This window comes from Podarcis tiliguerta (assembly GCF_965153285.1).
Source record: "Podarcis tiliguerta genome assembly, chromosome: 6".
Classification (NCBI taxonomy): Eukaryota; Metazoa; Chordata; class Lepidosauria; order Squamata; family Lacertidae; genus Podarcis; species Podarcis tiliguerta.
Window position 1 is genome coordinate 75,656,134 of NC_139539.1, and position 22,467 is coordinate 75,678,600.

The window sequence follows — 22,467 nt, forward strand, 5'->3', positions numbered from 1 at the left end:
GAATCCATCCCACAGGACAGTTGATGGCAGCTCCCCCTGTGGGTGGGAGGACAGGAAACTCTTGCAGAAACAGGCCCCGAGGAGGCTTTCTTCAATGCTTTTTGACATTCTTCCAGAGCTTCAGTACCTGCTCTGGAAAATGGCATACATTTATTAAAACACGCTGAAACAAAATATTACTTATTGGCATTGATACTTATGAAGTGATTTAGTGGTGCCATGTTCTTTCAGTGGGAACAGTGTTAATGGAATCCTTTGTTAAAAGAGTTTACTTGGATCACAAGCCATGATTTACATTGTTTAAAATTGTTCAGGACAGCAGATTTAAATCTAAGAAAGCATTAAGTGAGCCCCTGCTCCTCTTGCCAGCTTGTTTAAATTACATGCATGGCAACAATTTTCCATCTCTTGTGTTATTATGTTGAAATTCTCTTCCAAAACAATTCTGCATTTTCTCTAGAAACCTCAGCTGTGCTCAGTTCACTATGAAGTGAGATTCTCCTTGGTTTTCTGATCATGTAAGGAAGGGCTGTCTGTCAGCAACAAATGCAAATTTTGGAGGGAAGTTAAACAAGTAAGCAACCTATTGATCCCATTGGCAGCCCTTGGCCTGACCTTCAATACTAAAAACAAACAAACACTGAAAGCACCTTCTAATGGACAATATGCACTGAAATCTCAAAAGACAATTATAGACGTTTTGTGAGCATGCTATCTACCACATGGTGAGGCTCATTTACCCCAGGAAAGTGCATGAACCTTAATTGGCTGAATTCTGCTAATTGCCATAGTTAATAACGCTAATAATGTGGGTTTTTCTTTTGATGCTGTGACTTCTTCAAGAATGAAGCACTTACCTGCAACAACAAAAAATAAAAAATAAAACTGTGTAAGTGGTATTTATAAGCCTGTAGTAGAATGAACATTTGCATTAGTAGAAAGCAGATGATTGGGCAAAGCTCAGAGTAAGGATGAGGGAGAGATTTGCTTACTTCACTTTAATGCAGACATACTTAGTTCTTTAATGAGTATGTGAACTGAAAATTCAGGTATTATTTGAAATTTGCACTTTGCATGAATTTTGCAATGTAGTTCTCTGACCAAAAAAAGTGTAGGAAAAGCATATGTTAGGGGACAGTGTCCACAAAATATGCATAGTACACAAATCCTTTATATTAGGGGAAATTGTTTGTGAAAATGCATGTTTGGAGAAATGCAAACAAACATGTATGTGAATTTTTACGCAGACTTTGAAAGTCATTAAACAATTCTACTACATGATCTAAAAATGGAACAAACAGAGGACTAGAAAAGTGAGAAATGGAGGGAAGCCAAAAATAGACAGATTTATCCATCCTTAGCCCAGACCTCAGCATTGCAATGCCCTTCTTAAAATGGATTGTAGGGCTTGGCACACGTGCTCAAGACACACCGTATACATGGGGAGGAGGGAATTGACTGAAATGGGCAATCAACAGTATTATGTGTCTGGAGAACCTTTCCTACAAAGGCTGGCCAGAAACATTTGAGGATTTCTAATTCAGATGTATAGGGTGTTTCAGTTTCTAAAAAGGCAAGGAAGAGGATGAAAGTAGAGCCGTATAAAGTAACTCTGAAAGTGGATAAATAAATGCTTTCCTCCCTCTCAAAATACTAGAATCTGGACTTATCCAATGAATCTGAATGTTGGAAGATTCAGGAAAGGCAAAAGAAAGTGCTTCTTCAATTTTATAGCTGAACTATAAAATTCATTCCCACAAGATGTAAGGATGACCACCAAACTGAATGGCTTTTGGAGGGAATTAGACAAATTAAGAGGAAAAGGCTAGCAATGGCTTACAGGTATGATGGCTATACAGTGGTACCTCGGGTTACATACGCTTCGGGTTACATACGCTTCAGGTTACAGACTCCGCTAACTCAGAAATAGTGCCTCGGGTTAAGAACTTTGTTTCAGGAATGACTGTGCAGCAGTGGCACAGTGGCAGCAGGAGGCCCCATTAGCTAAAGAGGTGCTTCAGGTTAACAACAGTTTCAGGTTAAGAACAGACTTCTGGAACGAATCTAGTACTTAACCCGAGGTACTACTGTATTACCTCCAACATCCACATGCCTCTGAATACCAATTCCTGGGGATTTCAAGCGCGAAGGGTGCTGTTGAATTCATTTCTGCTGTTGAGCTGCTGATAGGCATCTGCTTGGCTATTGCAAGGTTCGAATGCTAAATCTGATGGGCCTTGGGTATGCTTTGGCAGGGCTCATCTTATGTCCTTGAATGTACTGAATAAAATCAATGAACAAAAAGTTCCAATTACTTAGAACGTTTACTGTTGACAAGGCAACAGTGTTTGCTAGAAACATTTTTTCATCATGAGAATTAGCACAGGTTCATTGGGGATTCAAGACCTCAAACGTAACATGACTTGGCCAATAGTGAAATCCGTAACTGGGGGAGGGGGGGGGGGAGAAGGGAGAGCATTTGTTTCATTAAAACCCTCTTCCAAGTAAGGCTGAAACAAGGTATTTTGGTGAAACACTAGTGTTTCCCAAACTTAGGTCTCCAGCTGTTTTTTTTTTACTACAACTCCCATCATCCCTACTTAAGCAAGACCATCGGTGAGGGATGATGGGAATGTTGAATGGTCGCTTTAAAATGTGAAGGTTCATTATTGTTTCACAAGTTGTGTATGCCTTTAAGGGCCAGGGCCAGGGCAAATAACGAGACCCAGTCTTACAGCTGTGAAACATAGCAGGTGCTGCTGAGTTGTGCTAATCAAACTGTGTCAGCAATTGGGTATAGTATATAAGGAGCAGCACCTAGCTCTCCCATCACCCTGGGGGATGGGTTGGTGGTTGGGTCATGGTTGTTTGTTGTTATCTTTAGTGTAAATGGAGTTTTTGTTTTTGTTATTAAAACCTTGTTTAAGTACTTTTTGAGTCCCTTTTTAATGCATGGTCTCCCCATCAAGCTCTCTGCAGCGCTACTAAACTGCAAACAGCCAACAGGGAATTGTAGACCAAAAACAGCTGGAGACCCAAGTTTGGGAAACACTGGTCTGCACCAAAAGCAGCAGCTTCATATCTTCTCCTCTTCCCTCCCAGCCCCTCCAGTATCAAGTAATCTGACTCAGCTCCACTCCATTGGCTACCATGTGCAACAGTATCCAATGTTTCCGTCTATTAGATATTACTGGAGGAGGAGGGAGATACTTTCAGCAGCGGCCTCACAATCTCCTTAATGTCTGTTCCATCCAATGCATGCATGGCACAGCAGCCTAAGCAAATATATTTTAAATTATTTCCCTAGGGGGATTTCTCTCTTTTTCTTTTTTGCATTGCTCATATTTGCCCTTTAGACACTTGGAAGCCCTGCAAGCCAGCTTGCTGTGCTTTGTGTGCTCCTAATGATTAAGGCAGAATAAAAAAAGCCTGCAGATGGAACGTGGTTGGACCTGACATTTCAACTCCGGATCTGACGAGGGAATTCATCTATCCTAAGTAAACCTTTTCTCCTACAGTGGGAGCTCCTCCATTTGAGCCTGCATGAACTTGACTAAAGCTTTGTTAGACGTCCCCTCGGACAATGCTGACACTCTCTCAGGTTGCTGACAGCAAAACCCTGCAGATTGCTCCAGGGCTTTTCTGCATCGCTTCATCTGCTGCTATGATCAGGTTTTTTAAAGTTCGCCTTGAAGTTTTTGCCTGTGAGGCTCTGAAAGGCAAATACTTCTAAAAGCATATTCGGCAGTTTTGATGGAAAATCGCACTGATAGCCTTAATGAGGAGGGGGTGAAGCACTCGAATCAACTACAAAGCAGATTTTGAAAGAGTTATATGGTGCTTCATTACATTAAAAGGTAGCGCAGTGCATTCTCGAATGATTGGTTTACTGCTCGATAGGACGTCTTACTCCTTCTGCAGCCAATGGCCTTGGTTCAAAGCTACATAGCTAAGCCTTGCCTGGAGCACCTACTGAGCACATCAGCTGTTTGACAGGCAGGGGGCAGCAGGTAAGGAATAAATGCAGCACCCTCTTTCAGACAGCTGATTGGTGCTACTCAGAGGCTCTGACGGGGCGTATATTTGCACCACACTGCTGAGAATCTCAGTGACAGCAGCCATTTTGTATACACAAGGCCTACTTATGATTGTGGATAATAATTGCATAATGCCCCCTAGCTCCATCAGGGTGCATAGATAATAACTTCAGTTACATATTCTGGTAAATATATTATAGCAGGTATAGTCAACATGGTGTCCCCAAGATGTTGTTGGACTCCAACTCCCATCAGCCCCAGTCAGCATAGCCAATGGCCAGGGGCAGCGGGAGTTGTAGTCCAACAACCCTGAGACAGCAATACCTCTCAATGGCTACCTCTTCTTTATAGAGTTACTCACTAGAGCTTGATTCCTCCCAGGTCCTGAGTTGTATTTGCGTTGCAGTTGTGTGAATGTATCGCTGTAGCCTGAAATATACAATCAAATATTCCTTCTGCTAATATGAAGGTAAGGGAGGTATTTACTTACAGTATCTATAATAAGAAAATCCAACTTCCACTCCAATGCTTTTCCTAAACCCATGTCACGGCCATCTTTAAATCTCACTTTTTCCTGTTAAAACCCTAACTTTCCAACATCCCGGTAACTGTGGGGTATAGAAGTGGTACAAAGTCAGTCAGATACATATATTATATCTAACAATGGCTTACATTTATTTATGACAAGATAATTAAGTGTGTAAGCTTATCTGGCTACTTTAAAATAGCAATATGTCCTTAAATGAGTGTGCACTTTATCAACTTGTGGCTGTCACTATTTATTATTTAACAAAATTTATATACTGCTTGATGGTATTAAACTATTTAGGTGGTTTAAAAGATATATTGAAATTGGCAATAAAAAACAGCAAAAATCATAATTAATATTAACTGTAAACAAGACTAAAACACATCAACATCTGCATATACTATTATACTAAAGGAGCTTTAATGAAGCAGTTAATTAAAATCCTTTAACCAAATTGCCCTTTTTATTCTCTCTGTCTCAGTTAAGTTTCATTAACACTATAACTGAAAACTATGCTGGAAGCCCCTTGTTCCAACCCTTTGCTGGCCCACTGCAGTGCAAGTTTGCCTTCCTGTCCTGGCCTGGAAATCTTCCTTCTGGTATTCTGCTGTCATCTTCTTCTGGCTGACTCCATAGATACCAAGAACCAACAACTCTAATTCATTCCAGTCAACTAGCCAACTCCAACACTCCTCTGATGACCAGCACCCAATCAGCACCACTTCTTCTGGCCTCACTAATCCAGCTCTAGCCAATCATATTGTCTAACCGAGCATTCTAAACCTGCACCTACCAATCAAAATACGCATATTGTCTGTCTCTCTTTGGCATACTGAGAATTCTAACTCACCCCTGCCAGTTACAGCCCCACATTAACAGTTAAACTAACTCTCAACAAACCAAACAGAAAATGTTCCTCATCAAACACATTGCAATGTACATTATAATTCATATGTCACAACACATTGCACAATACCCGTTACAACGCAATTCAGGTAAACAGGATTCTTTTCACAGTTACAAGCTTAGAAATATCCGATCAGCAACTTGGAAAAAAATTTTGCAGAATATTTTTCCTCATAGGAAAACACAAGAACCAGCCATTAGTCCATCCAATGCCTATATTAAAAGCCCACCTGGGTTTCAGATGGGGGTATTTCACATGGAGAGGTCTTCTGCATTGAAAGCAAGGGATGGATAAACTGTTGCCCTTCAGATGTTACTGGACTACAACTCCCATCTTCTCTGACACAGGCCATTCTGGCTGTGGATGATAGCAGTTGGAGTCTATAAAGACTCTAAGCAGTATTAGTAGGAAATATATGGCACTGGGTGGTTTTCCTGTTGGACTTAGCAAAGGCTGTAGATGTGCTTCCTGTTCAAACAGAAGTTCCTAAAACATTCACCATGAAATCCCCCTTTAAAAAAAATTAGTGGACAAATATTTTCTGAATATTCTCTGGGTGCATGGAAATTCGCCTAATGCTCATATTAATTGCACTCTTGTATATGTTTTTCTCTTCTCTCTCCCCAGTATTGCTTTTGCAAAGTAAAAGCTACAGTAGATTCCTCCACTGCAGCTACCCAGGGGATATGTTCCTTCCTATTCAAAACAACAGGCCTTTTCCTGTAATCTATACAGGATTCACATTCACAAGTAGCCATCATCAAAGCAAGAAAATTCGGCTGAAAAGGCTAATGTTCTGGATGTTCTGTATGCTTCTCACCATGCTATAGAATTTCTGCTTCTTCAATTAGCAATCATTCCCCGTAGAAATTGATAGCTGAAGGACTGATGGCCAATAATGTCCCAGAGAATGCAATACCCATTTGATTCTTGAATGAAAGAACTTATCAGCTGGAATGATCCCACATGTCATCTTTACAGCTGCCGAGAGAGCATGACTGTAAAGAGTCTGGTGTGGCAGTAACAATATTCATTGCACTAATGGAAGAGTTGGAGTTTGTATTTCGGTGTGACTCATCAGCACTCATCACACTACTTATTCATTTCAATATATACATATGTGCATTTCTGTATCTACACACACATAGTGGAAAAGATTGGTGGCTTGGTGAGCTGCAGCGGGGAGGATACGTTCCTGAAAATGGCCCTCCCTCCAGTTTCCCTGATGGGTGCCTTCATTCAGTAGAGGGGGCATCATTGGTAACCATCTACAGTGATACTTTGGGTTACAGATGCTTCAGGTTACAGACTCCGCTAACCCAGAAATAGCACCTCGGGTTAAGAACTTTGTTTCAGGATGAGAACAGAAATTGCAAGGTGGCAGCAGCGGGAGGCCCCATTAGCTAAAGTGGTACCTCAGGTTAAGAACAGTTTCAGGTTAAGAACGGACCTCCAGAACGAATTAAGTTCTTAACCTGAGGTACCACTGTACTATTTCTCAGTAACATGGGTTCAATAGCATGACAGCAGGATGTGTGGTAGAGCAGAGCTGCTCTCCCAATCCTGGGGCCATTGCTACTTACCTGGATGGTAAGAAGCCCGAGCAGTGTGGATGTACCTATAGGACCTAGGGGAGCAGGTGGCTCAGTGGCTTGCTGATCAGAAGGTTGGCAGTTCAAATCCACGTGATGGGGTGATCTCCCGTTGCTCTGTCCCAGCTCCTGCCAACCTAGCAGTTCGAAAGCACACCAGTGCAAATAGATAAATAGGTACCACTGTGGTAGGAAGGTAAACGGCATTTCCGTGCGCTCCAGGGGTCCTTTACCGTCCAGGGGTCCCTTACCTTTACCTTTTTTTTAACCTACCTATAGGACCACCACCATCAATCCAGGACTCCCACTGGTAATGGGGTGCAAACACAAATAATGGTATGGATCCAGGTAAGCAGCAGTGTCACCAGTGGTGAGGGGGTGGCTCTGCAGCTGTACCCAACCACATGTGCCACTGCTAGTCTTGAATATGAAGACCAGGAACCAGATCGTTCCTGAGCTCTCAGAATGCTGCCGACACAACAGGCCAATTTAGCTCAACAGTGGAGAAGTGCATGTTTAGTAGCTCAGGATCTGCCTCTTGATGTCAGGATTCAAAGAATCCGATCCCTCCCATGGTGACAGCCAAGAAGCAGATAAACAAGAAGAGTTATTGCCAAGTAGTTTATTCAGTATTCACAGAGACGAAGGAATGTAGTCTCTATTAAATAATGGCGTTGCTCTGAGTAAAGTCCCATCCCCTCTGTCTCATCTATTCTAGGTCATGCCTGTGTTGGCTGATCTGAGCTTTCTGCTTCTGACCTCTCTGTTCTACTACTTTCAATGCCTGCCTGGTCCCAGGAGAGGGGGGGTCAGGAATGCTTTCCAAAGACACTGAGTCTGTCAGCTGTCTCTCTCCTGGTGATTCTTCTTCCTGCTGTTCCTCTCCCAATATTTCCCAGCTTCTCCCCTCTGCAGCCTCTGAACTATGACCTTCTGCAAACCACTGTTCTAAATCTATACTGTCCTCCTGTTCTCAGGAAGGTTCAGGAGAAGGGGGGCGGTCCCCACCATTCCTCCTCGGTCCAGCCCCTGACACTTGAACAAGCTACAATATCTGCATGTCCTAGAGCATTGCTGATGCCACTCCCCAACCCACAATCATCAGATGACGCTGGGAAAGAGAGGTGCCAATTTCTCCCCCCTTAGCCCTTATTTGGAACCTTCTTCAGAACTCTTGTTCTTCAGCTGCTAGAGCATTTTGATCCAGAACACCCCGTGGACCTCAGTGCTGCACCTGCCCAGTGTTCAACAATGCCAAAGCGGCCCTCCTCTTTTCACAGATGGAGAATTGTAAAAATCAAAACAAATTTGCACATCATAGCATCATGGTGCTAACACAGAGAAGTATGACGGTTGCTATCCACTGTGAACCACAGGAGTACTTCCAGATGGAGGTTTATTGTGGAATCAGTGCTGCTCTTGCAGGCAAGCCTTTCATACCATCCGCATGATGTCGTGATCATCAAAATGCCTACTCCTACTTAATTGAAATAATAATTTTAAAATCCTGATTTCCTCTTACTACAGAAAATCTATTAAGTAAAAATAAAACTCTTAAGCCTCTGGATCATTGCTGTGTGGAAGCTCTTTAACCCTTTTTTTTGGGGGGGGGAGGTGATTTCAACAAGCCAGTTTGGAGCAGCTTTTCTCTTAAGATCTCAAAGCATGTGGAGAATTACAATGAAATTCCATCCAGACCGAAATAAAAATGCAAAAGGCTTTCACAATACCTCTTTATTTTAATTTTGCTATACCTAAGGTTGTGCACACATGGCCAATGGAGCCTATGTCATCCACACAGAAGCTAGATCTGTTGCATTTTTTTTCTGCCCCTGAAAAGTGCTTCTTGAGAAACTGGTTTCATTCGAAAAGCAAAATATCTTAGCTGATTGATTCTGCATTACCTTACAGCGTGTCTCTTTAAAAACAGATGAAAACTGGTGTAGGTGGTCCTAGCAATGAGGGCTGTATCTTTCAGGAACTCATCCTACTCTCGAGTAGGACCCTGGCAGAGACACATGCCTGACTGGCATGTTCCCTCCCTCCTGGTCGATCATTCGGGAGCTTCAAAAGCTTTCTTCAGCCTGAACATTACAGCGACCAATTCCAACAGGCATTGGCACACTTAGGGATCCACAGAGTTTGCGCAGCTTGCATAACAGACCTCAGCAACTCAGCATTTTGGCTAATCCACTTTATTGACATATAAACACACACGGAGCACTGCAACATGGCTCCCTCTCTCTCTAGCATCAGACAGCAAAGAGAAAGAACAAAGGACAATGGCCCCACTTCATGGAACACAGTAACACAAACATCCTGTCTCTGTCACTTCCCACTCTGTGGAGTCAAAACATACACCATCATGTGATAGACAAAAATCCCATGACCTCAATCACGGAGCAGGAATTCTAACAGTATCCACACCTGACCAAAGACATTGTGGGTGGTCATATACCAAGATCACAATAATCATTCACCTGGGGCATGCGAAGGGGGGAGAGGCAGGGATAACCTAAGCAAGGAGAGGTTTTTCAATGTGTGTCAAGTAAGTACACCCAGCCTTCTGGATAGCAGGATCTGGACTGAAAGGAATATGCTGAGGATGAGTACAAATGGCTCCAGGTTGTTGGGAACAAACCCATACATTTTTGCACAATAGCCTATATATCAATGTTTCACAACTTTCTGGTGGCGGCGTTTTCAAAAAGCCTCTCCAAAAGCACAAAGCTCTGTTTGCCCCTTGTGATACATGATAACTAGGCACTGGCAGTGGTAACATATGCTCTTGAACTCTTGTATCCCTTCCTGTGGGGGAAGAAGAAAACATTTTAAAAGATGTGCCTGCAGAGGTATAGAAATACCTGTGTGCTTGGTCCAGATTGGGGGAAAGGGAGTGGAGGGCGGTTGAGTAGTGATTGATGGGAGAGGCAGAAAACACAGGACAGGAACATTTCATCAAGGACTGTCCAGTGATGTGGATGGGGAATAACTGGAGTACCTCTGAAAAATCTAAAGCTAATAAACAGAGTTTGTGGATGACTGAGTATGAATCGTGCGCAGAGAAAAACCAGAGATGAATGATTCATTTGCAATGTAAAACTGTTGAGGCGCCCTTAGTCTAGCTACATGTCTGGTGTATTCTTATCAAGTTGACAATTTTCATTTTAAAATGCTGGGTTCTCAGTGCAACCTGTTGACCTTTTCACTTATTTAATATGTGTTGAGTGTAAATTTGCTTCTCCCTACAATCCAGGCAACCCTTTACTAGTCCAACTCCCCACTGCAATCCACACAACCTTGACTAGTTTTGATATTACTCAGGCAACCCTTTATTATAATGTATATATGTTCTAGAATGCAAAGCATTTGCACTTTCTATCATTCCCCTATTTCTAATGTGCTCCTTCACAAAGATACTTAGCCATATTAAAAAACAAGGCTGTGTGCTTAGCAAACCTGCATCCTTCAGATCAAGGGTATTATTACTGCAGCCTGACTGCATCACATTCCTATTTTCTCCGCAGTGCTATTACTGACGGGTGTTTCTTCAGAGCCTGCTAAAATTACTTTCTTTTAATGTGTGATAGTGAGAAAACTTTTGACATTTTATATCTAGTATGACCTGGTATCTCAGAGAATAGATTTACGGACTCGTTTCCCCACCCCACCATTCCTCCCACCCCCTCCAAACTTCCTGTGGTCATCTATAAAGATTTCCCTCCAAAAAATTCTCCATCCCTGGAGATTTCAATGCGCCTAATTATCCAGTTTCCAAAACGCAATCAGAGCATTGGAAATTCTTTACTGTTCATGGTTTGTTTGTTTTTAACTTCCAACCTGGGCTCATGCCCAGTTTTGTGTTTTCAGTTATCCTAGGTAATTCAAATCTACTCTCTCATCCATTACAAATATACAACACTCCTTCTGACAATAAGTTACACTTAAAAAAATTGCACAGGAATTGGGTGGCCTCTGTCCTGCTTCATTATTTCGTATTGTTGTTGCCTCTCAATTTTGTTGTCATCTTACGAATACTGCGTTGTTTTGCTACATCCCATTTTTATAACAGACAATACACTGAAAGTCTTTAGATGAAGTGTTCTAGAATGTGTTTAAATCACAATTAAAAAATTTAACTTATTGAGAGCTATAAAAATTAGCATGAAGAAGAACAATGTGCACTGTTGACCAAAACTGCTATGGTAACAGTGACATGCCTGGCATTGTGACACGTCCCCCTGCTGGGTTAGCTACCAGGGAACTTTGGCAACTGCAAGTATGGGAAGTGTAAGACAAGGAGAGAGAGGGAGATGAGAGAAGGAAAGCAAGAAAAGTGTGTTTTATTAGCTAGGGAGACATTTTATTGGTTAGGGGCTATAGGATTCAGTTGGGTGTTAAAGAGGGAGCTATGTTATTAGCTAGGGTGATATAGCTTCAAGGAGTTACTATGAAAGAGGAAATCTTTTAAAATGTAAGTTGGATTTCCAAGTGGCTCCCCCCCCCCCCCCAGTTCTATAATTAACCATCAAGATTTAGAACCCTCCAGTCATGGCTGGATTATCCCCAAATGACTGTGCTCTGGGACAGTTTAAATGCTTTAGACTTGCCTTATTCCTTTGTGGGTATAATTACAGCAAGGCCATCTCCATGTTTTGGAGGGTCTTTTGGCAAGATTTTCTTGTTGAGACCTACTCCTCTCCACAAGATGCTTATGGCAACAAATTCATCTTTCTCTTGGAAGTGTCAGGGGGCCCTAAATTCAGTTTTTTAACTTTCCCCCATTCTATCTTTGGCTGAAAAGGGTACACAGTCAGTTCAGGATATGCTGCAGGCGATGCAAAGTCTATCCCTTTGCTTCCAAGAAGGAACCAGAAATCAAAGTATCCAAGGCCTGGTGACCAAAGGATGGACACAACTTCTTGACTGTGAGTCCTGTTTCCTGTTTTGTAGGCCTTTCCTATCTGGCCTGGGAGGGTGAGGCCATGACTAATTCCAGCTACAAAACTGAGGCTGAACAAACTATTGGGCTAGGGTGTTTTTGTTGCTGGGGGGTGCTCTTGGTTTTTCATATCTTTATTTTGGAACTGGTAATTTATGTGGAAATTGTTCAGTTTGGTTGTGTACTTTTTGATGTTTAATTTATTGTTCACGACTACTTCTGTTATGTTTGTAATTAAGTATTTTTCATGTTATCTGCTGCCTTGAGCATGGTTTCAACTATGGAAAGGTGGCATACATAAACCATGTTATTTGTATGATATATGTAACTTCATCAGATAATTCAGGTGAGCAAATGTGAGGTCAGTGAGAATCTCACTACTTGGATAAGAAGGAGGCAGTTGTCTGATTCAAGAAAATTTTTGGAGGGGTGCCTTTGTAAGAAGGAAGATGAGAATTATTTTTCTTTTCTTCTTACCTTTCTTGTTGTTTCAGTAACAATCTCTATGAAGATAATACACTTTCTGAAGCAATAGGAAAGTGTTGACAACTTAAAGCCACAACACCTTGGATGTTAGAGCAGGGGTCAGCAAACTTTTTCAGACCTTGTGGGGGGCCAGACTATATTTTGAAAAAAATAAAAAAAGAACGAATTCCTATGGCCCCACAAATAACCCAGAGATGCATTTTAAATAAAAGGACACGTTCTACTCATGTAAAAACACGCTGATTCCTGGACCGTCCGCGTGCCGGATTTAGAAGGTGATTGGGCCAGATCTGGCCCCTGGGCCTTAGTTTGCCTACCCATGTGTTAGAGCATCTTCATAGGGTCGCCAGTTCGGGTCAGAATCCACCCATTTCTCCATTCATGACTGAGAATTAAACAAAAACACCCATAAACCCTTGGCCTCATCACAAGCTAAGCTGAATCCTGCACCCTCAGAAATTCTAAATAAATTCTAGAGCTCCTTGTGAATGAGGCAGAAAAACAAAATGTTCCTTTATGAGGGGAAATGTTGGAAAACTGGCAGACAGGGATCAGTACAACACTACTTCCAAGCTGCAGCTTTAATTGTGCTTACCTTGTGCTTGCCTGATAATAGTATTTTATCTTCTTTCTTTAAAAAAAATGTATCTTATCGTTTCCATTACTACATCAAAGACAATGGTGTTAGGTAAGATGTAGCAGCAAAACATAAACAGAAATTATCACTGCCATCAGAAAGAAATGTGTACTGCTATAAAACTTAGGAGTGGAAATGTCACTTTTGGTATATTGTGGAGAAATAACTGCTGTCTTCTTTAATTCTAAAAATGGGAGGCTCAGGGGAATATATCTTTTTGCTTGTTGGGACAAAAGAAGAGGTTATGAAAACTATCAGATGCAAGGAAATGAGCCCCACTTCTGTGGCATCATCACAGAAGTACACTTGATCAACATTCACCAGCAAAGGGTGTACTGGGAAGCCCTGGGACCCACACGCATGTCAGAGACAACAGGAAATGGGAACACACAGAGAAAGCTGGTCCAGCATAGGAGAAATGTTGCACATTCAAGGTCATTGACTGACTCGAGAGAGCATTCACTGATGAAGGAAGATCGAAGGACAGCTTGAGGGGGGATACTGGTTTGGTTCAACTGCATGGTGACACATCTCTGGGAACAGCTGTGGGAAAACAAGTCCTCTGCATCAAAGAGGCAAAATAAAGTAGGTGAAGCGACTGTGAGCGGACGGCTGGGATTTTATACCAACTCAGCAGAACGCGGATGAAAGATTAATGATTTAAAAGCAAGGACAGGGGGAAGGAATGTGACGAGGAAGGTCTTCTGTAGCTGTAGAAGAGGATGCTCAGCGAGGGGAGTGACAGTTAATAATTGAAGAGATTAGGAGTTTCATAATGCAATGAGGAAAGTTCCTGGAGGAGCCTAAAGCCCAAGGGCCTGCGACAGAAAAGCACAAACACCTTATGGTTTTCTTTTGGGTAGCATACTGGCCATGATCCAAAGGCTTCCAGTACTTGTTAAGTATAGTGATTTAATTTACTGAAATTGGGAATGCTGAGATGCATTACTGTGTGTTTAATTCTGGAATGTTCCCCAGTAACTCTCACGTGACTGGTTAGCTTTGGTCACATGACAAGTATCTTACTACATTCTCCATTTTGTTTTGTGTGCGAGTGACTTGGCCGTAATGGCTGCATCTCCATGAACACTGATGAAGAGACGGTGTTAGTTAAGTCTCTCTCTAAATGCAATAGAGGAGAGGAGTGCTAATGTTTCTGTGTGAGAGTGTGTGGCGAAAGAAGCACAAAAGTCGATGATCTCCCAAAGAAGCAGTAAGGAGAAGGAAACCTCTCCGAAAGAATTGCATGGCCCAGCTGGGTATTTCACAGAAGGCTGAGTGCAAGTACTGAGAGAAAAACACAGTTTGTTTGAATGTTTAAGGAAGAAGCTGTAATCTTCAACTAAGCCCATGCCTGGATGAGCATGTGAATGTAAAGACTTTGCATATATTCTTCTTTATCTATATGTTCCGCAAGCAAAAGCTTTCTGAATATCTTAACAAGTGTTTGGACATTCTTTTAATTTCAAGAAAAGAGTCAGCATTGCACATGATTTGGCTTCCCAACTACGATTTAGCTACTCTACCAACATTGTTCGCATGGAGTTTTTCAACAGCTGTGAGTTTTTCCTCAATTTAATTGAGTAGCCGTTACACATTCAGGATGCTCTGTGTCCAGGTAAGCCTTTGCATGTGTGAAAGGACAGCAGAATCAGAGCTTTTGAAGCTTTCAGAAGGTTCTGACTGTTTAGCATCTCCTGGCTTTCCCAGTGATTATTTCTTTTTCACATTTTCGGATTTCTCACGTAAGAAATTCCAACAGCCCTTATGGTATTGGTTTCTTTGGAAGAGGACCACCTTTATTGCCTTTGCAAAAACCTGCTTATTTACAAATGATTATCACATGGTGTGTGATCAAGCACACAGGCAAGCAGATTCAGATCAACATCACTCCTTTGAAATGGTTAGAGCCAGCTGGTTTGTTTTTTTTAGCTGCCTCTATTTCTGTTTATTTATGTGTGGCATTACTCTTTATGTACAAAGTTGGTTCTTTTGCTTTGTAGTTTAGTTTTTGTTATGCCTTGTCCAGTATTATAAATCTTTTAAATGAAAGAATGAATATAATACACTCTGTAAGCCAACTCCAAAGCACAACAGCCACTTGTCGTTCCAAGCAATCAAACCTACATGATATACAAAAGTGGCTTACCAGGTTGGGCAGAGCTGCTGCACTAGCTTTCTGGCAGGTGGAACTGCAATTTACCAGGAGAGTATAGTGGTAGGGAGGGACGTGGGTGGCGCTGTGGGTTAAATCACAGAGCCTAGGACTTGCCGACCAGAAAGTCGGCAGTTTGAATCCCCGCGACGGGGTGAGCATCCGTTGATCGGTCCCTGCTCCCGCCAACCTAGCAGTTCGAAAGCACATCAAAGTGCAAGTAGATAAATAGGTAGCGCTCTGGAGGGAAGGTAAATGGCATTTGCGTGTGCTGCTCTGGTTCACCAGAAGCAGCTTTGTCATGCTGGCCACATGCCCCGGAAGCTGTACGCCGGCTCCCTCGGCCAATAAAGCGAGATGAGTGCCGCAACCCCAGAGTCGGTTACAACTGGACCTAATGGTCAGGGGTCCCTTTACCTTTACCTTTAAAGTGGTGGGGAAGTTGGCATGTTGTAAACACACCAGACACCTGATCCGGCATTCCTGCCAATGCATTTGCACCTTGCCAACCTCCCCACCCCCTCGCCCCTTTCCCCCTTCCTACCAGTAAGCAACAGTGACCTAATTGCTGGGAAACTAGCATAGGGGCTCTGCCACACTTGGTGAGCTGCTTCTCATGTATTACATGGGGAAATATGTAGAATAGTGGAAACATCTTCCAAGGTATTGTCATGTTCACACTTGTAAGAATCTGTAACTGATGAGAGAATGAAAATTCAGGGGACGAACTCACTGAAATTAAGCACTTTTCAGTCCCATTGATTCCAATGGTAGAATTAAGTACATGTTTAAATCTTTTCTGCTGAAATCAATGCGACTTAAAAGTGCTTAACCTTGGCTGAATCATGTCCTAATACATTTGCCAGAAACTGCTATGCGACGTTCCATTTAAATGTGCAATAAATCTCTCTCCCCCGCCCCTTAGCGTCCCAGTAAAATGAACTGCAATGAAAAAACCACAAATAAATTATGCATGTAATTACATTTTTATCTGGTCATCATAATTTAGCAAATAAGACTTGAAAATATCATCACGGGAAGAAAACACAAGTCAAAGTTCAAAACTCATTATCATTTTTCCAGCCCTCAATTAAAATTAGCATTTGCTTTCCACATGTAGAACCCCTATATATATATCCTGGTTTTTTTTCGATATTTCCTTCTAGAAACACATATCTTTGTTGATGCTTGAGTGGCTGGGTTTATTTGTGGGGGGAGGCCAAAGTAAGGAAGAGAATACTTATCTTTATTTAAAAGTTGTTGTATTTTTCTACTTTAGGGCTTTCAGAAGCCTCCAATGTCAATATACCTTTCTGCTGATAAAATGGGATTTTGTTTACTAGACGTTTTTACAGCCAAGTAATAAAAACCCGAATATCAGGAGAGGCAGGCGCACATGCATTTAAACAGTGATATGTTCAAATGCTTGGCACTGGCATTCAGAAGCATATTTTATTGTGACACGGCAAAATGCCAGCCGTTACGACAGGTAGACTGTGTCAGGAAAGAGGAGTTGCATATTGGAAGGGAAAATGGGAAACTGTCCAGTTTGAGGCCAGGCTATCAGAGGCACGCCAGAATCGCAAGGAGGAGTTTGTTTTAGGGTTGTTGGCTTTTTGCATCATTTGCTGCAGGATCTTTTAAAACTAGATTTGCCAGAGATTGAACCATCTGACATTGAGGCATCCCTTGGAAAGATGCTATGTACTAATACCCACTGTGAAATCTCTTGCCAGGGATAGTGAAGCGTCCCAAGGGTAGAGGCTAAGTTCTGCCCTCCTTTTACTAGTGCCCATCAGTATAATTCCATACAGGGCAAATTTTATACATGCCTATTCAAGTGCCCCCACTTTGCCTGAGTATGCTGGGAGTTCCATTAAACTCAAAGTTGCCCCCATTTGAGTTTAACGAAACTCCCAATGAAGACATCCTGCTTATTTGAACTGAGCTATAATGGGTAATGGGTAACGCATTCTGACACCTGTGTTGTAATGTATATCATCGTGTATTTGATGGGCAAAGTTTTCTCTCTGGTCAGGCGAAAGTCGGTTTAACTGTCATGTGGAGCTTTAACTAGTGGCGGTGAGTTAGAATTCTCAGTATGCAAAAGATAGAAGGTATGCATATTTTGATTGGTGGGTGCAGTTTTAGAATATTCAATTAGACAGTGTGATTGGCTGGGGCTGGACTAGTCGGAATAAAAGTATACATGTGGCTGGGTGCTTGCCAGCAGTAAGTCAGTTTGAATTGTGAATTGCGGTTAATGGGTCTTTTAGTTTTGGGTCATGTGGGAATAACAAGGCAGATCACATGCCTAAGAAAAGCTTTGAGACTTAGTGACATTGTCTTTGTGTTGCTACTGTCCATTTTCAAACTGAAACTTAGACCTTTCAGAGTTTTGAATGGGACACTGGGCTCTTCAGAATGGTTTAGGAGCAATGACTGAGGTGTTTATGGGGTGGAGTAAGCAGTTGATCATGTTGTTGATCATGTTGATCAACCTGACACTTTTCCACGCCAAGACAAAAAGTGTGTGAGATGTTGTTTGCAGATTATGTAGTATTGACAGCGTACTCCAAGGAAACTCTACAGAGACTCATCAACCATTTTGCCCAAGTCTGCATGGAGTTCGGCCTTAGCATCAGCCAGATGAAGACTAACATCCTGGTCCATTATGTTGCCAAGGAGCTCTAGGGAAACTGGCTTCAGGCACCAGAGTCGTTGGCAGACCAATTCTGCATTACAAAGCTGTGGGAATCCCTTGCAGATGACTGCAGTGCTTGGAGACAATCAGTCAGGCTGTGTATCACCAGCAGTGACCAGAGGACGAATGACCACTGGGAGGAGGGCAGAAAGAGGAAATGCCATGGTCCAGTCTCCACAACCACAGCAGACACTGTCACTCTCCAAAGGTTTAACTTCACCCTTGAAGGTATATTCTTCCATTGCCTCCCAAGACAGATGGGTGGCAACCATAGCCTCATCCTGGCAAGTCTTTCTTGGACACATAATAGCATAATTTAACATTGGAAGCTGTGTTTGCTTCAAATATCTTTAACAATGCTACAAATGCCTAACATCATGCAGTGGCTCTCAATTATTGCAGGCATGTCCTTTAAGAATAAATGCTTCAAGCAGAAAAAAACAACTGCCTTTTCAATGGGGGAAACAAATTATATTGGCATCTAACGCTGAGACCAAATTATAGCTAAGGAGTAAGAAGAAGAATTTTCCCAGTGGTGAAAAGCCACAATCATTGATAGGTACCCATTGAAAATATGGGCGACGAAAGAGAAGATTCAGACATATTGTGGTTGCTGTGGAAACCTCTGGCTTTCAGACTGGAAGAATATGCCCAACAAGAATAGGGAGGGACAAAAAGGTAAATTTTGGGTTCTTTCGCTTGCTTCCCCAGTCTTTCATTCAGTTGGCCTCATTTCCACATCAGCTTCTGGGGATGAGGATTAAAAGCCCACATAAATATTTTCATGCATTTCTGCGACATTTCTCCTAATATATACAATTAGTATGCCTTCATAGCCTATAATTTCTTTTTTGCCGAACTAATGTCCATAATACAGTGCCTTTTTGTATGTTGTTTTCCCTTTCTCCTAATACATACCTTTTAAAATGTGAACTGCATGGGAGTACAAATGGCAAATGATGGCTGGATTTTTATTCATGGTTTAATTGAGGAAATACACATTAGGTGAGTTTGCATTAAAATGCAACCCAAATGAATTCTTCCCCATCTTTAAAGGAGTGTCGGGCTGCTGGGCACACCACACCATCAAAACATGATGGTGGTCTTCTCCAAAGAGCTGAGGGCTGTGTATATTGGGGTTGTGAATTTGTGGCCTTCCAGCTGTTGTTGGACTCTTCCATCCAAGCAAGCCAGCATGTCTAGTGGATAGGGATGCTGGGAATTGTAGTTCGTCAACATCTGGAAGGCCACATGTTCCTGGTGTATATGATCTATGTGTTCATCTGTGAATAGACAAAACTTACATTTACACAGTAGAGTTCAGATTTCTAACTGAGCACAAAAATCAGCTTGATGAGAATAAAGAAAATGTTTCATAGCAAAGGACACAAAAGACCCACAACTGTTTGAATGGCTCAGTTTTTTAAGCTGCCAAATAGGCAATGGCACCTCCCATTTTGTGGAGGAAATCAATATGACGCCTCTAAGTAAAATCTGCAAGCAGAAAAAGAGTTCAGGCACCTTACAGGGTTGCCATTGTTTCTAGTTGCTGTAGCAGTTAATGAGTAAATCATCCCATTGTCATGAAGTTTGCAAGAAGTAGAAGGGATATGTCAAAGATAAAAGGGAAAAAGTAGTATGTGTGGCATGTTTACTATCTAGATTTCTCTTAACGGGAAGAGAGGCACCCTGTTGCTATGACTTCTTTGTATCCCGTCAAGCTAGATGTACACGGCACATTATTTTCACACCACCAGTTCTTTCTTGTCCAAAATGCACTGCAGCCCCTCCCCCCGGCATTCAGAATGGAAAACCACACTGGACTTCTAATTAGATTGCCACTCATTTCTGCAAGCACTAACTCGAAACCAGAAGTGTTTGTCAAATGACCACCACACAACTCTGAAAGTAATTGCTAGAGATTGGAATGGTGTCTTTTTTCGAGAAATCAAAAACTCGGCACACTATGACAGTGTGGGCCTTCTATCCCATTCTCATGTGCCAGTGTGGTGTAGTGGTTAAGAGCGGTAGTTTCGTAATCTGGGGAACCGGGTTCGCGTCTCCGCTCTTCCACATGCAATTGCTGGGTGACCTTGGGCCAGTCACACTTCTTTGAAGTCTCTCAGCCCCACTCACCACACAGAGTGTTTGTTGTGGGGGAGGAAGGGAAAGGAGAATGTTAGCCGCTTTGAGACTCCTGAAGGGGAGTGAAAGGCGGGATATCAAATCCAAACTCTTCTTCTTCATGTTCTAACCTGCATGTTTGAGGCCACTAGAAATGCTTCAATTTAGTGGACTCTGAGGTCCAGCTCCAAAGGCCTTCTGGTGGTTCCCTTGCTGTGAGAAGTGAAGTTATAGGGAACCAGACAGAAGGCCTTCTTGGTAGTGGCGCCCACACTGTGGAATGCCCTCCCACCAGATGTCAAGGAAATAAACATCTTACTTTTAGAAGACATCTGAAGGCAACTCTGTATAGGGAGGCTTTTAGTGTTTGGTGTTTTATTGTGTTTTAATATTCTATTGAGAGCCACCCAGAGTGCCTGGGTTGGCATATTAATCTTATTCTTATTCTTATAATATGGGTTTCCATAGGCATCAGGCTGGCCACTGTGAGAACAGGACACTAGACTGGATCGGCCTTTGTCTTGATCGACCAGGGCTCTTATCTTCTTATGTTCAATGTGTCCATACTGTAAACAGGAACTTGAAAGAGCTGCTCATCATCTGATTTCACCCCAGAGAGCCAGTGTGGTGTAGTGGTTGAGAGCGGTAGTCTTGTAATCTGGGAAACCGGGTTCGTGTCTCCGCTCCTCCACACGCAGCTGCTGGGTGACCTTGGGCCAGTCACACTTCTCTGAAGTCTCTCAGCCCCACTCACCTCACAGAGTGTTTGTTGTGGGGGAGGAAGGGAAAGGAGAATGTTAGCCGCTTTGAGACTCCTGAAGGGGAGTGAAAGGCGGGATATCAAATCCAAACTCTTCTTCTTCTTCTTCATTACCTGAAGGTCACTGGCACTATTAGGAAGAATCACAAATGGTCATGAGGACTGGTGGCAGCGTGGCTTCTTCCTCTCTGGTGCTCAGCTTCCTCCTCCTCCTGCCACTGACCAGGGACTGCTTCCTCTGTCTTTCCCTTACACGGCAGGAGGCGAAGGAGCTGTTGGCCACTGAAACTGTGTCATACTCTGCTCGACTCCACAATTGGACTCTCTTCCTCCTCCTGCCACCACCACAGGACGTGATGCTGGACAGAACACTGGTTGATGAGAGGTAGAATGGGTGGTCCTTTCTGGACAGTGTGCTACAGCCTCTGCAGGCCAGGAAGGATCCTTGCAACAGACCTTCCAAGTATCCCTATTTTAGAGAAACTACCCCGGTTTCTGATTTGATCCCAGAATGTGCCGTTGTTCCTTAGGATGTCCCTATTTTCATTGGAAAATTTTTGGAGAGTATGGTAGGATGTCCCTATTTTCATTGTAGAAATGTTGGAGGGTATAGTGTTCTTCAACCCCTGAGCCAACTGAAGGCAATCCTGTACAGGCAAGTTTTTTTAAATGTTTAATGTTTTATTATGATTTTATATATGTTGGAAGCTGCCCAGAGTGGCTGGGGCATCCCAGTAAAATGTGTAGGGTATAGATACTGTAGTAAAAATATCATTATGGAATGGGATGTCCCTATTTTCATTGGAGAAAGTTGGAGGGTATGTTGCATATCCCTGAACCATAAAGTCTGCAATCCTAGCTACATATTAACACAGAGTTTGAAATTTGGATTAAGACTCCCACTTCACAGCATCCTCATGTAAATCATGCTTGGGCACCTCACATAGCTCCTGTATACTAACTACAGCACAGGGGAATTCTCAGTTGGTAGAGCATGAAACTCTTAATCTCAGGCTAATGAGTTTGAGCCCTATGTTGGGTAAAAGATTCCTGCATTGCAGAGGAATGGACTAGATAACCCTCGTGGTCCCTTCTAACTATGATTCTATGATTAATTCTATGATTTGAATGGTACAAAAGTGTATGCCACAAATATTTGTTTATTAGTCTCATGGCCACCAGGGGGCATTGCTTACTGGGATCAATATATATATATGTCCGGCATGGGTTAATATAGGAGTGTGTCAAGTTTCATTTTTAAGCACAAAGTACATTATTTTCGGCTGAACCTTCTCCTTTTGCTTTCTTAATTGCATGATTCAGATTTGAACCCCAAGAATACATGAGGCTATTTCTCAAAGGTTGATTCCTGGCAATGCTTCTGAAATTGGGCACATAGCTCAATATCAGACCTTATTATGCTGCGTATGTATAGAAGATACATTGGAGGAAGGACTTAATTAATTGACTTGCTAACATGCCCTTCTAAAAATAAATAAATACTTCAGAGTCCAACTTTCATTCTCATTAAGAAATGCCATTATGACAAACAAGAAAAATCGATCATTTGTGGTAGCAGAGCAACAATTACAGT

At 42.3% G+C, this 22,467-nt stretch overlaps 1 long non-coding RNA gene across 4 annotated transcripts in view; it reads left to right on the forward strand.

The window, feature by feature from the left end:
* The window catches only part of LOC310679680, a 122,434-nt gene that overhangs the window by 19,760 nt on the left and 80,207 nt on the right, over positions 1–22,467 (forward strand). For 2 of the 4 annotated variants that reach the window (XR_014512463.1, XR_014512464.1), the window contains exons 1-2: positions 11,348–11,401; positions 11,870–11,993. This is a non-coding gene — a long non-coding RNA (uncharacterized lncRNA). Of the gene's footprint in view, positions 1–11,347; positions 11,402–11,869; positions 11,994–22,467 lie in introns of those variants that run through there. The other 2 variants (XR_014512461.1, XR_014512462.1) reach the window with 1 other exon arrangement.